This window comes from Nicotiana tabacum, chromosome 24 (assembly GCF_000715075.1).
Source record: "Nicotiana tabacum cultivar K326 chromosome 24, ASM71507v2, whole genome shotgun sequence".
Classification (NCBI taxonomy): Eukaryota; Viridiplantae; Streptophyta; class Magnoliopsida; order Solanales; family Solanaceae; genus Nicotiana; species Nicotiana tabacum.
This window is the reverse complement of record NC_134103.1, coordinates 28716506-28724700: the sequence shown is the minus strand read 5'-3', so window position 1 is coordinate 28724700 and position 8195 is coordinate 28716506.

The window sequence follows — 8195 nt, the reverse complement described above, 5'->3', positions numbered from 1 at the left end:
CAACCTTTTATTTTGGAGGCTTGCCATGCTTCACCATATGGTGGATACTTTGGAGGAATCCGAACAGCAGCAAAAGTGTTGGAATCGGGAATATATTGGCCTACCCTATTCAAGGATGCCCATGCTTGGGTCAAATGTTGCGATGAATGCCAAAGGACATGCAACATATCTCGCCATCACGAGATGCCGATGACCATAATTCAAGAGGTGGAGGTTTTTGACATGTGGGGGATCGACTTTATGGGGTCATTCATCAGCTCGTATGGTAACAAATATATATTGGTAGCAGTTGTCCATGTCTCTAAGTGGGTCAAATCGGTGGCTCTCCTAACCAATGATGCAAAAGGGGTAACAAGTTTCCTAAAGAAAAACATCTTCACATATTTTTGCACCCCGGGAGCTATAATCAGTGATGGTGGAACCTATTTTTGCAATAGAGCGTTCGCATATCTATTGGAAAAGTATGGAGTTCGCCACAAAGTAGTCACACCGTACCACCCACAGACAAGCGAGCAATTTGAAGTGTCCAATAGAGAAATTAAAAGTGTCCTGACAAAGACAGTGAATGCAACAAGGACTGATTGGAGGAAGAAGTTGGATGATGCATTATGGGCGTACCGCATAACATTCAAAACTCCAATTGGTATGTCACTGTAAAAGTTGTTGTTTGGAAAGGCATGCCACCTTACGATAGAGCTCGAACATAAAGCACTTTAGGCACTACGACAGTTGAATCTGGATATAGAGACCGCAGGCACCAGCAGAGTCACTGAGTTATATGAGCTCGAGGAATTCAGGTTCCATGCATTTGAGAATGCTAGATTATACAAAGAAAATATGAAAATGATCCATGATAAGCACATCTTAGATCGAAACTTCAAGACCGGAGATCTAGTGTTGTTATACAACTCGAGATTGAGATTTTTTTCGGGTAAGTTGAAGTCCCGATGGTCAGGACCCTTTAGAGCGGTGCAAGTTCTCTCAAATGGAGCTGTAGAGATTGAATCCGAAGATGGGACAAACAAGATCACGGTAAATGGGCAAAGGCTGAAACATTATCTTGGAATGGTCGAAGAGAAAGGGGATAGAGTGGTGATAACTTTGGAAGAGCCCCAGTATACGAACGAGGAGTGATAATGAAAGCATGCGTCGTGCCGCGATGTTAAATCGGGCGCTTCCTGGGAGGCAACCCATGGTTTGTTGTAAATTGTCGGGTCGTGACGTTAACTTAGGCACTTTTTGGGAGGCAACCCATTAGTTTCTTGCTTTGGTTGTTGTAATTGATTTTGAACGACTTTGACCGGCCGCGAATTGGACTGCGGATATGGCCGCGGATTTTGGCATGTGTTCTGTCCCCCGTCCACGGCCGCGGATTGGACTGCGGATTGGGGCGCAGATTTTTGGCCCCCCTCTACCCAGAATCCGCGATCGCTGATTGGACCGCGGATTTTGGGCATGTCCAGGTAAGTTTCTTCTTTTTTTTTTATCCCACCTTATTTTTTTACCTAACTTAAACGCCCACAACCCTTACTTCCCTTCCCACTTCCCCCACTTCTCTTCTTTCCCCCCTAACTTCAAGTACCCAAACCCCTCCCTTCCCCCATATTTTCCTTTCAACACAAGACTCTTCTCCTTCCTTATCTTCTCCACTCAACCACTCTCCCACATCCGTTCTTCTCAAGATCTCCAAGTAAGTACATGATTTTATTCCTCTTTCTTAGTATTTTTCTTTTTCCTTTTCTATATAGGGTAGTAAAATCATAGGTACTTTTGTCTGGGATTTGGATTGTGGTTTATATGTGGTATATGGAGGGTATTTGAATTGGTTGATTTGGGGGAAGCCATTGTTGGGTTTGTGAGGAATGGTAGTCTAATTGGGTCTTTGGGTGACTTGGGGGAACATATGCACACTACCTATTTGTTGATTTGCCTTAATGAGTGTTGAATATAAATTGTGAGCAATTGTGCGAGTGAAGTCTGAGTAACCGCCATTGGGACACATATTCCTCTCTCCACTGATAGTAGTATTTATTGTGTAGGTAACATGCAACCTTCAAGGAAGAGACGCGCTACCAGGGCCTCATCAAGTGGTCATGGAGGCTCATCTCGGGGACGGGCACGGCCAGTGTAGCTCAGTTTGATCATACCAGGTTTGTCTCTAGAGGTGCCTAAGACCGTTTCAGTTTGAAGGCCACTAAAAAACCCGTACCGAAAAGGGATATTGACAGGGCGTCCCTCCAGGATGAGTGCCTTAATATGTATCGGGAGTTGATCATGCACAGATTGGACAGCATTTTCGAAGAGCCGGAGAAGGGTAACTTGATGCTTGTTCGAGAGTTCTATGCCAACTACCCCGAACATGAGGATAGAATATGCATTGTGTGAAACTCGAAGGTGGATGCCTCGATAGAAGCCATCAGGAGAGCGTATCGACTGCCTGAATTCAATGGGGAGGAGGATTTCTATGATACTTACAGGAGAGAACCCATCACATGGAACAGGTTTTTCAGAACTATCTGTGCACCAAACAAAGAGGTAGTGTGGTTTGTGCTGGGATCGAAGCTACACTCTTCCTCACTCACTTTTGAAGGAAAGTGCTGGTTGTACATCATCAATAGTCACTTGCCGCCGTCCCACAACACCACAGAGTTAAATGGTCCGAGAGCTGCCTTGATATGGTGCTTCGTGAATGGCCACGACTTCGATGTGGCCAAGGTTATTCAGTCTGAGATGTTCGTCTGTTCACCACAGAAGAGGTATGGGTTCTTTTTCCCCCTCTCTGATCACTAGATTGTGCCGGGCAGCAAGGTTGCCTGACAACCCAAATGCGGATGGCATGGTAAAGAAAGAAGCAAAGTTCCGGGCAGACAAAGTGACCATCGGGAAAGACCCGGTGGCACTAGGGGCAACTCATAGTTACGATTCTAATGCGTCGGAAGAGGGTGATAAAGGGTAGGAGGAGGTTGAACCTGCCTCACCCCCACAGGAACAAGCTGCAGTGGATGAAGGACCATCCCGGGGCAGACGGAGCATGCAAATGACAGCCCTAGAACAAGACATGGAAGGACTGCGCACTTCTGTCACAGAATTGGGGACCAGAGTTGATGCTTTAGCCACCCAAAATGCAAATTCAGAAAAGAAAATCATGGGTTGGCTGCGTGCACTGGGGAGAGCATGTCATCTCGACCCTGGCACTGTCTCCGATCAAAACTGATCCACCAAGGAAGTTCCTTTACCTCACATTACTTTACTTTGTATGACATGGGGACATGCGATCTTTTTAAGTGTGGGGTAGGGGATACTTTGTTGTATGTTGTTTGTAGATAGTTTCGTAGTTAATTTGTATAAATCAATTTCGACTTAGCCCGATGATGGATATCATTCGATGGGTTTCTTAAGGGACTAAAGTCAAAAGAAAGAAAAAAAATAAAACCAAAAAGATTTTCTTTTGTAGTAGTGTATCAATTCCCCATTGGTTTTTCTTCAAACCACGGTTCTTTTTCAAGGGTTTTGTTTGAACCGGGTATAGTTAGTTTTTATTTTTAGTTAGGAACTTATGGGCTATGAGCAGAATTAGAATAGGATCCCATAATTTCGTAATGCTTTGAATATAGCGGTTACTTTAGTGTGATGCTTAAGCTCATTTGTTGACTCTTGTAAGAAGGCCTTAAAATGTATGTTCTTAACTTGGCTTAAGTACCCTCGTCTGAGTGTTTGATGATCTAATCTGGAATGAGTCATGTGCCATGTGTGTGTGAGGCTTGTTATATTCTGTGCACGACATTTAACGCCTAGAACTTGCCCTGTGTGTCTGCAAAGCGAAATGGTAGTCTTGTTTAGTCTGGGAAGTGATATAAGCATTTCTTTGTTGAACCATATATATACATACTCCACCCACCTATTTGCTATGTACCATAGTTAACCCCGTTGATCATGTAATCCTGTTTCCTTGGCAACCACATTACAAACCCTATCCCTTGTTTGAATTGACCATCTTTTTGACCCCTTTACCTCTCGTAAGCACTTGAAATACTATGAATTTACAAAGGATAAAGTGTGGGGTAGTTGGTGGAGCTTTTGAGCGGAACTAGGAAAATAAGGAGAAAGGTATATCTTGTTGGAAAAGCCACTTATGAAAAAAAAAAGAACATTGTTAATAGTATATCATGTTGATTGGTAATAATTCTTTGGTGGCTTTTAAGGTGATTGTGCTCAAAAAAGAAGTGTAGGGTGGTATATGTGGTGTTAAAGATGAAAATATTGGTTTAACTTAGGTGTGGACTTGATTGTAAAATAAATATATTAAAGTACTTAGGGAGGTGTAATCACTAGCTTATCTAAATATATCCTACCCAATATGTAGCCTACATTACATCCAAATAAAGTCCTTGATTCTAGACTGAGTGAGCTCAATTAGTAGAGTCGTACACTATGGGCAAGCCTATGGTGCGTTATCTTTGGCACAAGAATGTCATTTCTGAGGGTGAGTGAATTATGTTCCTTTTAAAGTTCCTTAGTGTGTGTGAATTTTACTGATTGTGAAATGAGTCTCTTTTGTTGTGAGCAGGCACTTGATTCATGAAGGAGAGGTAAGTCTGGACCTATGAATTAGAGTAAGTAAGCCGGTTAGAAATATTGCGTGGCTAGAGGGAGTCAACTCTTGAGGTGTAGATGTTGCACTAATGTCCTCAATTTATGTGAAATATTCTTGGTGTGACAAGTAGGGAAGTCGCTCAGTGAAGTTAGGCCTCTTAGAGTGTGGTTTGATTGCTCGGGGACGAGCAATGGTTTAAGTGTGAGATGTTGATAGTAGGCTATATATATGAAATTTAGACACTACTTACACTGTAATTTAGCCGCACTTTATTGATAGTTGAATGCTAAAAGATAACAAAATGCTCTAATTAAGAATTTGATGCTTTGCAGGAGCTACTCTAAGCTATGAGGGAGCTAACGAGTGTTTTGGAGTCAACATGGAGTGTGAAAGGCCAATCGAAGGTTATCCCGGTCGAAAAGGAGCGAGAAAAACAAGCCAGACGACCCCTCCAGGTGCGCGGCCGCGAATTGGTCCGCGAACTCAAGGCAGTGAGGCAATGGAAATCCGCGGCCTGATCCGCGGTCGAATCCGCGGCCGCGGACGGGCGGACGAAAGCCAAACAGGCAGGGTTAATTATGTAATTTCTTAGGCGACTAACCTAAACCTATATGAAACCTAAACTCACCCACAAGTGAGGGATAGCTGGTTTTAGAAGATTTTAGAGGCAAGAACGAGGGAGAGAAGACGGATAATTTCCTAAGAGTTTTCACCTTCTTCTTCATACTTCTATTTGTTGATTATGAATTATTTTAGTGATTTGTTTTCCATTAGTATGAGTAGCTAAATCTATTATCTAGAGTTGATGGAACCAATTGTTGGATAAAGTCTTGACTCTATTTTGTTATAATTGAGTCGTGTTTGTTCTATGATTGTTCAACTACGTATTGTATTGTGGTTAATTGGAAGGGCCCTCGATTAATCGTGTCTAGTTACCTTGTGTTGCTTGAGAAAGAACACTTAGATTGTTGTTGAACAACACCACTTTTGGGTAAGTTAAGAGATTAATTACTTGAATTTAAAAGTGGGGTTAGAAATAACGAAGCTTTGGTGGGATAATTCTGAGTTGCATAAATTGTTAACTAGAGTAGTTTGAGAGAATGCTCTAGTAAATTATCGTAATTGATCAAAAGGTAATTACGGCAGCCCGGAACTCATAATCCTCATAGAGTATTATGGCGAGATTATAGCTAAAGAGTTAAGAATTAATCCGGCAATTGGGAAAATCAATAGCCCTAGATCCTTTTATCCTTGAATTCAATTTTAGTCTTGATTATTGCTAATTTCATTGTCATTTTTCCTTAGCTAAATAAATTCCACTAATTATTCATAAAACTCTTGCATCCGAAAGTTGTTTGAGCTTATCATTAGAATTATTTAAAGTTGTAGTAAATAGGTTAGTTCCCTGTGGGATTCGACTCCGGACTTGAACCGGGTTATATTTGCAGCGACCGCTTAGTCCTTTTTACAAGGCATAGTTGGTCGTGATCACTGCTACTCATCGCGAATACGACAGGCCCTTCGCGAACGTGAAGAAGGCATGACGCATGCGACTTAAAACATAACCAGAATGGAATTTTTCCCATTTTTCACAAACCCTCAATTAGAACTCGGTTTAGGGGCGATATCAAAGGAGTTTTTCACGAGTTCGAACTGGGTAAGTGTCCTTTATCATATAGTGATTGTATTTTATAAATCTAAGTCTATATTCATCGTTTATTTCGAATTTAGATGGAAAAAATTGGAATTTTTATAAAATCTTCCAAAAACGAAAATTTAAGATTTGAAGGTCCATTTGACATCGGAATTGGATAATTTATATATGGATGAACTCGTAGCGGAAAAGGTGTTCGGATTTTGCGAGTTTTTTCGAGATTTGAGACGTGGGTCCCACTATCGAATATTTAAATGAATTTCGAATTTTTATCCGGAAAATTATTAAATCCATATGGAATTAATTCCTATGATTCGTATTGAGTATATAGAATTGTTTATGAATAGATTTGAACCTTTTGGAGATAAATTTAAAAGAAAAAGTTGTGGTCGAGTAATTGATTGGAATTTTTAAAGCGAGGTAAGTGTCGTGGTTAACCTTGAGTTGAGGGAATAGAACCCTTAAACTATTTGTTATGTGAAATGCATGTGAACAACGTATAGGCGAGGTGACGAGTGTCTATACGTCGTCAAATTAATTGTTTGCATAATTACTTTAAAAATCATAAATCATTTTAAATTGTGAATTAATTATTATAATAATTATTTCACTCATATTCTTTGTCAAATATTAATTCTTGAATTCCTGCATTAATTTTTACATGCTATTTAAATTATGTGTCTTAATTGTTATTTGACATTTAGCATATTAAATATTAAACTGCCTATTTTCTCTCTGATTTTCATAATAGTGTGCTATTTGTCATTGTTTGTTTCATAATTAAATCATAATTATTGTATGCTTGTTGTCTTATAATTTTATATTAATTGTTGTATTTTTTGACAAGAGTCGGTTGCTCTAGTGCTAAGCACCCTCCACTTCGAACCAAGAGGTTATGAGTTCAAGTCACCCCAAGAGCAAGGTGGGAGTTCTTGGAGGGAGGGAGCCGAGGGTCTATCAGAAACAGCCTCTTTACCCAGGGTAGGGGTAAGGTCTGCGTACACCTACCCTCCCCAGACCCCATCACTGGGATTATACTGGGTTGTTGTTGTTGTTGTTGTTGTTGTTGTTGTTGTTGTTGTTGTTGTTGTTGTTGTTGTTATTGGGAAAATTTCTTCTATAAGAATTGGTAAATGAGTATGTTGGAGGAGCGGGTTGCACGGCGCAACATTATTGATTGAAATGGATATATTGGAGGATCGGGTTGCACGATGCAACAGACTTATTAAAAGTGCATATTGGAGAATCGGGTTGCACGCCGCAATAAACTTATTAAAAAGTCGATATATATATATATATAGATCGGGTTGCATGCCGCAACAGACTTGATTAAAAGGAATATATTGGGAGAGCGGGTTGCATGCTGCAACGGAAATTGATGGAAATGATAATGGATTATGACTGCTGAGTTGGCTTCAATTATTATAAATGAGTTATCTGATTTATTTTTATTATTTGTTGTTGTTACTAATATTGCGTACAGGTTAATGTAAGTGACCCGCCTTAGCCTCGCCACTACTTCATCGAGGTTAGGATCAGCACTTACCAGTACATGGGGTCAGTTGTATTGATACTACACTCTGCACTTCTTGTGCAGATTTCGGAGTTGGTCCCAGCGGCGTACCATAGACTTGCTCAGATTTCAGCTACTCAGAGAAGACTTGAGGTATAACTGCATGGCGTCCGCAGTTCTGAAGTCCGCGTCTACTTTACTTTAGTTGTGTGTTTATTTTCAGATATCTTTATTTTATTCAGACCCTTATTTGTATTATTCTAGAAGCTCGTGCACTTGTGACTCCAATTCTGGGATGATATTTAGACACCGTTATTTTTATGGATTATTCACTATATTTTAGTTTTACTTCCGCAATTGTTCTTTATTATTAATTATTTTAAAAATTATTTTTAAAATGGGTAATATAATTCTAACATTGGCTTGCCTAGCAA